The 8606-nt window shown below is 32.9% G+C and overlaps 1 non-coding gene across 1 annotated transcript; it reads left to right on the top strand.

Moving 5' to 3' along the window:
- The first annotated feature begins 6794 nt into the window (after nucleotides 1-6794).
- LOC139879124 (small nucleolar RNA R71) lies at nucleotides 6795-6901 on the top strand. Its single transcript, XR_011769978.1, has one exon. It is a non-coding gene; the product is annotated as a small nucleolar RNA R71 (small nucleolar RNA).
- The last annotated feature ends 1705 nt before the right edge of the window (nucleotides 6902-8606 follow it).

Here is an 8606-nt window from a genome sequence, read left to right as displayed (position 1 = left end):
CATAGAAGAACCAATCGAGATCATGGACCGTGAAGTTAAACGGCTCAAGCAGAGCAACATACCGATCGTTAAAGTTCGTTGGAATGCACGAAGAGGTCCCGAGTTTACTTGGGAGCGAGAGGATCAAATGAAACAAAAATACCCGCATTTGTTTCCCGATGACGCAAAATAGGTACGATTTTAAAATTTCGGGACGAAATTTATTTAACGAGTAGGTACTGTAATGACCCGCACTTTTTCGATCGTTCTATACTTATAAGATTAATATTTACATAAATTAAACCTTACCAACATGATAATCAATCCAAATTGTTGAGACTTATGTTTTTGAAATGAGTTTTACACAACGTTTGACCGTCTAGTTTGACCGATGATATCACGAACTATATAACATATGATAATTATACGTTTGTGTATATATATGTATATATACATATTTAACATGATCTAAGGATGTTTTAATATCTCATTTTGTATTAATAACAATAAGTTATAAGTATATTTTGAAACTACTAACTTAAGTTTTCAAAACGATAACCATACGTAACGTTATTTGACATAAATACTTATAACATATAATGTTTATACATATATCGTATATGTAATGTATTTAATCACTTTTAAAGACTTAAATACATAAAACAATATAAGTATATTCACAAAAGATAGCTATATTTGAATTCTCATTCCATTTTTCACAAGATTTTCTATACGTATATCTAGAGTATATGTACTCGTATCATACCTAACTTCTATACGTATTTACTATTGGTATATACACATCAAATCACCACCTAACTATCCCTTGTTACTGCCCTAAGGTAGAGGTAATTACTTTTGTAAGATAGTATGACTAATTACACAAGATTACAAGCTTGGAAATTTGTCCATGTCCCCCCCCCCCATTCACGTTTTTAATGGGAGTATTCTCACCTCATTTTGGTTCAACTTCTATCATTATTTCTCTAGCTAAACACACACACTTACTAGCCTCATGTCTCTTTAAGAACTCCAGCAAAAATCCTCTCAAGAATCACCTTAAACACCACCATAACAAGATCAAACAAAAACACTACAAAAATACAACTTTCATTTCAAGTTTATGTCTTAAGTTGCTTCCAATCTTTCATCCAACTCCATCACTCTTTTGGTTCTAGGTTTTTACTCCTCTTTTACAGCAATCTTGTCCAAGTAACTTGAGGTAGTAACTTTGTTCATAACCTTATTCGATTCATATATATATAGCTATCTTATTTTATGGTATAAAATTTTAACAACAAGAACATAGTTTGAATGTTTTCAAACTTGTTTCTAAACTAAATAGATCCTTCTAACTTAACTTTTAAAATACTTCAAGACCTGTAATATATCATAAATATATTCTAATTTAACAAGGTATAACTTGGTTTTTCAAAGAACACCTTAAAAACTGTTTTTACGACGTCGGAGTGCAACCGGGGGCTGTTTTGGGTTGGATAATTAAAAAATATCTTGAACCTTGAATTGGAGGTTTATTTTCTGGAAAAATGATATTTACTATGAATATGATAACACATAAAAATTTCATGATTTAACTCAAAGTATAAGTATTTTTAGAAAAATAATCATTTAAGGTTGTTTACATGATGGAAAATGATTAACTTCATAAGTTTCACCAAAGTTTGACCTATGACCTGTGATTTTGAATACAAACTAAGGTATTTACAGTTCATATTCTTAAAGAAGGACTCGTTCCAAGGAAGTGGCAAGTTGAACCAACGAAAACGGAGTTGTAACGAAGAAACTATGACCAAAACAAAATCGGATATCCAAGACTAGTTTAGCCACGAAAATAATTGGAGAAAAATTAAATAAATCACATCTTTCTAAAATAACATGATATTTTATATATATGTACTCATAATTTAATTTTATATATTTCAGGACCACCCGTAAACAATACGAGAAGATTAATCATAAGATCCCATGATTGTACGCAACACGTCATTTGACAACACCGGTACCAAGGGTCAAGATTAATCCCGACCAATACAAATACGATGGGGTTTTATTTATTTCGATGGGGGTTTTATTTATTTCGATGGGGGTTTTATTTATTTATTGAACACTTAAATATGAACCATTAAAATTGAATTGCTAACTACGGACTAAGAAGACATTAAAAGTATTATAAGTATATATACGTGACGATTGTTTAAAATGAAAATATATTGATATATTATATATGGATAGGTTCGTGATATCAACCGGAGACCAAGTCAAAATATATATATCTTCAAGGCAAAAGTGAGTATATAGTCCCTTTTAAACTCTAAATATTTTTGGGCTGAGAATACATGCGCTGTTTTTATAAATGATTTACGTTATGGACACAAGTGATCAAAAATAAATTATACGTTGAGTTGTACCATGGCATATTTCTTTATACTTGGTAGCTAATATTTACGTGAGGAGCGTAAACGCGAATCCTGTTGATAGATCTATCGGGCCTGACAACCCCAACCGGACTGGACGACCAGTATTCAACGGTTGCACAGTACTTCGTTTCGTGACTACACTTGGTACGGTGTAGTAAGATTTCATAATAAAGGGAATATGCGACGTGATTAAATGTTAAGTATGGTTACCAAGTGCTCAACCACTTAGAATATTTTTATTAAAATGTTTATATATGAAATCTTATGGTCTCTATATATATATATATATATATATATATATATATATATATATATATATATATATATATATATATATATATATATATATATATTGCTGCCGGCATTAAACCTATATCTCACCAACTTTATGTTGACGTTTTAAACATGTCTATTCTCAGGTGATAACTAAAAGCTTCCGCTGCAACATGTTGAATTTAAACAAGATCTTGAGTATGCATATTTGTGTCAAAAATAAAACTGCATATCGGAGGATTTGTAATGTAAAATATGCTAGAAATCGTATTGTTATCATCACATGTAAAGTTTGTAAGTCTAAGATTATCGCTAAACGATAATCATCTTTTTATTGTCTAAAGCTTGTATTAAAATAAGAGTTATGGTTTGTAATGTAAAATAAATGCAGTTGTTCTTTTAAAAATGTCGCATATAGAGGTCAATACCTCGCAATGAAATCATACGTTATCTAACTCGTTCTTATGGTTAAGGACGGGTTATGACATGTGAATCTTCCCAGAAATAGTGTTTTATATCACTAAAGAATTTCTTTCATTTTTGGTACGACAACCCTTCTTCAAGGAATCCACATACTAAGTAGTTTGCATAGTCTGCAAACCATGGAATTTCATTATAATCTATCTTTGATAGATATTCATCAGGAAAGTTATCTTGTATGGCCGATTCATTTAGAACTTCTAATTCAGGATTTTTAAGACGAGAAAGATGATCAGCGGCGAGATTTTCTGCTCCCTTTTTTTCTCGGATTTCAATATCGAACTCTTGTAAGAGTAAGATCCAACGAATTAATCTTGGTTTGGCATCTTGTTTTGAAAATAGGTATCTAAGAGCAGAATGGTCGGTATAGACCACCGTTTTAGCTAGAACGAGATATGAAAGAAATTTGTCAAAAGCAAAGACAATGGCAAGGAGTTCTTTTTCAGCAGTTGTGTAATTCATTTGTGCTCCTTGTAACATCTTATTATCGTAATAAATAGGTTGAAATCATTTTTCAATCCTTTGTCCTAAAACGACTCTCATTGCAAAATCACTTGCATCGCACATGAGTTCAAATGGTAGATTCCAATTTGTAGTTATCATGATCGGCTCGTTAGTGAGTTTTTCTTTAAGAATATTAAAAGATTTGATGCATTCATCTGAAAAGATGAATGGAGCATCTTTTTCTAGGAGTTTATTCATAGGAGTGGCAATTTTAGAAAAATCTTTTATGAAACGTCGGTAAAAACCGGCATGCCCTAGAAAACTCCCAACTCCTCTAACATTGGTGGGATGTGGAAGTTTAGCAATTACATCTACTTTAGCTCTATCCACTTCAATTCCTTCCTTTGAAATTTTATGACCGAGAACGATGCCTTCTTTAACCATGAAATGGCATTTCTCCCAATTAAGAACTAGATTTGATTATTCGCATCTAATAAGCATTCGTTCAAGATTAACTAGACATGATTCAAAAGTATCACCGAAGACTGAAAAGTCATCCATGAAAACTTCCATGCATTCTTCTATCATGTCGTGAAAAATTGCCATCATGCATCTTTGAAAGGTTGCAGGGGCGTTGCAAAGTCCAAATGGCATGCGTTTGTAAGCAAAAGTACCATAAGGACACATGAACGTGGTTTTCTCTTGGTCCTCGGGTGCTATTGGAATTTGAAAATATCCGGAGAAACCGTCAAGAAAACAATAGTAACTGTTTCCGGCTAGTCTTTCTAACATTGATCAATGAAAGGTAAGGGAAAGTGATCTTTTCTGGTGGCGTCATTTAATTTTCTATAATCAATACAGACACGCCATCCTGTTACAGTCCTAGTAGGAATAAGCTCATTTTTTTCATTTGTGATGACAGTCATGCCACCCTTCTTAGGTACGCATTGAACTGGGCTTACCCATGGACTATCAGAAATTAGATAAATTAAACCTGCATCTAGCAGTTTAATAATTTCTTTCTTAACAACATCTTGCATATTAGGATTTAGTCTTCGTTGGCGTTGCACATATGTTTTATGACCTTCTTCCATAAGGATTTTATGTGTGCAATACGAAGGACTTATGCCTTTAATGTCATGAATCTTCCATGCAATAGCTGGTTTATGAGCTTTTAGCACAGAAATGAGTTGAGATTTTTCATTTTCAGTGAGAGAAGACTATATTATTACAGGTAATTCAGATTCACCATGTAAATAAGCGTATTCCAAATGGTTTGGAAGTGGCTTTAACTCTAATGTCGGTGGTTCTTCTATCGATGATTTGTATCGATATCTGTCTTCCTCTTTTAGCATTTGAATTTCTTCTGTTGTTGGTTCATATTCATTAGCCATAAGTGTAGCTAACATTTCATCTTCATCAATTGGTTCAGTTCCTTCTCCTAAAGAACATTCTCCTGTTCCTTGTAATTCTGGAAATTCTTCTAACAATTCTGCATGTGAATCTATAGTTTGAATATAATAACATGTATCATCTACAGATTGCGGTTGTTGCATGGCTCTATCAATAGAAAAGGTAACACTCTCATCCTCTATACTTAGGGTCAGTTTCTTACCGAACACATCTATTATTGCTTTAGCCGTGTTTAAGAATGGTCTTTCTAATATGAGAGGAACTCGAGAATCTTCTTCCATGTCTAGAATAACAAAATCTACTGGAAATACTAAAGTACCAACTTTAACTAGCATGTTCTCCATTATCCCTCTAGGATATTTTATTGATCGATCGGCTAGTTGTATGCTTATTCGTGTTGGTTTCAATTCTCCGATGTCTAGTTTAGTGTATAGTGAATACGGCATTAAATTTATACTAGCACCTAAATCTGCCAATGCTTCTATTGAACTAAGACTACCCAGAAAATATGGAATTGTGAAACTTCCTGGATCTGATAATTTTTCTGGTATCTTATTCAACAGCACTGCAGAACAATTTGCATTCATAGTAACAGCCGAGAGTTCTTCCATTTACTTTCTATTTGTGATTAGATCTTTCAGAAATTTAGCATATCTTGGCATTCCTGAAATTACATCAATGAAAGGAAGATTTACATTTATTTGTTTAAAAATATCCAAGAATTTGGATTGCTCGGCTTCAAGTCTTTCTTTTCTCATTTTACTAGGGTAAGGAAGTGGTGGTTGATATGGTTTAACATAAGGTTTAGCCTTAACTTTGTTATCTTCATTAACCTTTTCAACTACCGGTTCTGATTGCTTCTTTTGTTCAGGTTGTGGTGCATGTGTAGTAGGAATAGAATCATCAGAAATTACATATATTTCAGGTGGTTTAAGTGTAATACCACTTCTTGTGGTAATGGCTTTAGCTGTTTCATTCCGGGGGTTAGCATTTGTATCACTAGGTAGACTTTCCGGTTTTCTTTCACCTATCAACCTTGCTAGGTTGCTCACTTCTTGTTCCAGATTTTGAATAGAAGCTTGTTGATTTCTAAATGCTTGAGCATTTTGTTCATTGGTTTGTTTCTGAGATGTGAAAAATTGAGTTTGAGATTCAACTAGCTTCGACATCATGTTTTCTAAATTTGGCTTTTTATCATCGGTTTGTGGTGGTTTAATTGGAAAAATAGGTATTTACTGATTGTAAGTATTGTTGGATACTTGTTGATTGTTAGGACCTTGTTGATTGTTGTATGGAACATTTCGGTTATAATTCTGATTTTGATTGTAGATTGGTCTTGGCGGTTGATAATTATTCTGATAATTATTTCCAGGCCTTAGGTTCATGTATGAAACATTCTCTCTTTGTTCCATTGTTTGTTCAATACTGAGACAATCTTTTGTCAAATGTGGTCCTCCACACTGCTCACAACTAATTTGTATTTAGTGAATATCTTTAGTCATCTTTTCCATTCGTCTCTCAACAGCATCTATCTTTGCAGAAATGGAATCAAAGTCATGGCTAGAATCGGCTATAGCCGGTTTAGATGATCTAACGATATCTTTTTCTTGGTGTCACTCATGTAAGTGGGAAGCAGTGTTATCAATAATTTTGTAAGCTTCAGTTGCAGTTTTCTTCATAATGGAACCACCAGCTGCTATGTCGATGTCTTTTCTTGTAGTGATGTCACATCCTTGGTTGAATATGTGTACTATTTGATAAGTGTCTAAACCATGTTGCGGACATTCTCTCAACAACTTTCCAAATCTTGTCCATGCCTCATATAGAGTTTCATTTGGCTTTTGCGTGAACGTAAAAATTTCTCCTTGAAGTCTCACGGCTTTAGATGCTGGAAAGAATTGTTTAAGAAATTTTTCAACTAAAACATCCCATGTATCAATCGCCCCTTCAGGTAACGATTCTAACCAATCTTTGGCTTCTCCCTTTAAAGTCCAGGGAAATAACATGAGATATATCTGTTCATCCTCCACTTCTCGGATTTTAAATAGAGTACAAATCCTATTAAACGTACGAAGATGTTCATTTGGATCTTCCCTCGGCGCACCACTAAATTGGCATTGATTAGTTACCATGTGTAGGATTTGTCCTTTGATTTTATAATCTGGCGCATTAATGTCTGGTTGAGTAATTGCATGACCTTGGCCAGTGCGTTTAGCCCTCATTCGGTCTTCCATACTTAGAGGTTCCAGATTCTCCATAATTGAATTGGTTGAATCTGAATCACTAGAGGATTCTGATTTAATAGTTTCTTCCTCGACAATCTCTGGATGAGTAATTTGTGGTTCAGGATCTCTGAATTATCCCTGAATATCCTCCGGATTCTCAATTGTGAGGTCGGGTTCAAAAAATGGATTATCGAAAATTTGAATTGGAGTACTTGGTCGACTAGATGACGATTCTAAAGAAAAATCAACGGCGACAATATTGGCTAGATGTCTTGATCGAGTTACAGGTGGTGAACGTATGAAAGGTGGTGAACGTTTTGCTCGGTGTATTCACTGAATATCCTAATAGTTATAAAAGATAAAAATTATATAAGTTATCAAATTAATAGACTTTTCTGATTTTGCCCACGTTTCGAATAGCCAATAGATGCAGCAGGTAGCCAGGACCCTTTAAATCGGAAGCCCACAACTCGCCACTAACAAATCCAACTATTACTACGAACCAGAAAATTTTGGATGTCTATCAATTTAACCACTTAAAATAATTTTTCGTCAAATTTTAAAGAAAATAAAAAAATTCTATGTCCTAAAAGCTAGAGCGTTGAGAAATAAGAAAGAAAAAGAGCGCGTCGAAAAACGTCGAAAAATAAAAAGAAAGGTCGAAAAATAAAAATAAGAAAGAAAAGCGTCGAAACTCAAAAGTCTATAAACTAAATATTAAAAGTTGTGTCTAAAGGTATTAAAGCTTAAAGGAATTCTATATCCAAAACGGTAATAATTTAAAAGTCACTAAAATCTATTAAATATTAAAGCGATGAGCGACGTCGTAAAATTCTAAAGCACCTAAATCTTAATCTAAAGAAAAAGCACTTAAGAGATTTTACGGCAAAGCCTAAAAATCTAGAAATAAAAATAACTACGGTAAAATACTAGTTTTAAAACTAATTATGAACGATAAACATACAATTTACGAAAAAACGATTAAAAATATACGAAATATTAAAAGATATAAAAAGTGATAAAATTACTTATTTTTATAAAAATATTATTTTTATATTTATTTTATAAAAGTATTAATTTTTATATATTAATAAAACTAATTAAACTTAAAAATACAAATTAACTAAAACTAATTATTATTATAATAAACCCTAATTAGGTAATAAATAATAATAATAATAATTAACTCAACCCTAATTCGCACGGTACTAGGATCAGACCAGTCTTTTCACCTCATGCGACCGTATGAGGTTTCTTTGTTCTGGCCATGCGATCGCATGGTTCTTGGATCCAGGCCAGAAGTTTGGGCTGCTACAGTGTCAGGCCCGATTTTATTTATTATTTTTTTCTGTTT

This window comes from Rutidosis leptorrhynchoides, chromosome 11 (genome assembly GCF_046630445.1).
Source record: "Rutidosis leptorrhynchoides isolate AG116_Rl617_1_P2 chromosome 11, CSIRO_AGI_Rlap_v1, whole genome shotgun sequence".
In the NCBI taxonomy this organism is placed as follows: domain Eukaryota; kingdom Viridiplantae; phylum Streptophyta; class Magnoliopsida; order Asterales; family Asteraceae; genus Rutidosis; species Rutidosis leptorrhynchoides.
This window is presented reverse-complemented; position numbering and strand designations above follow the sequence as displayed.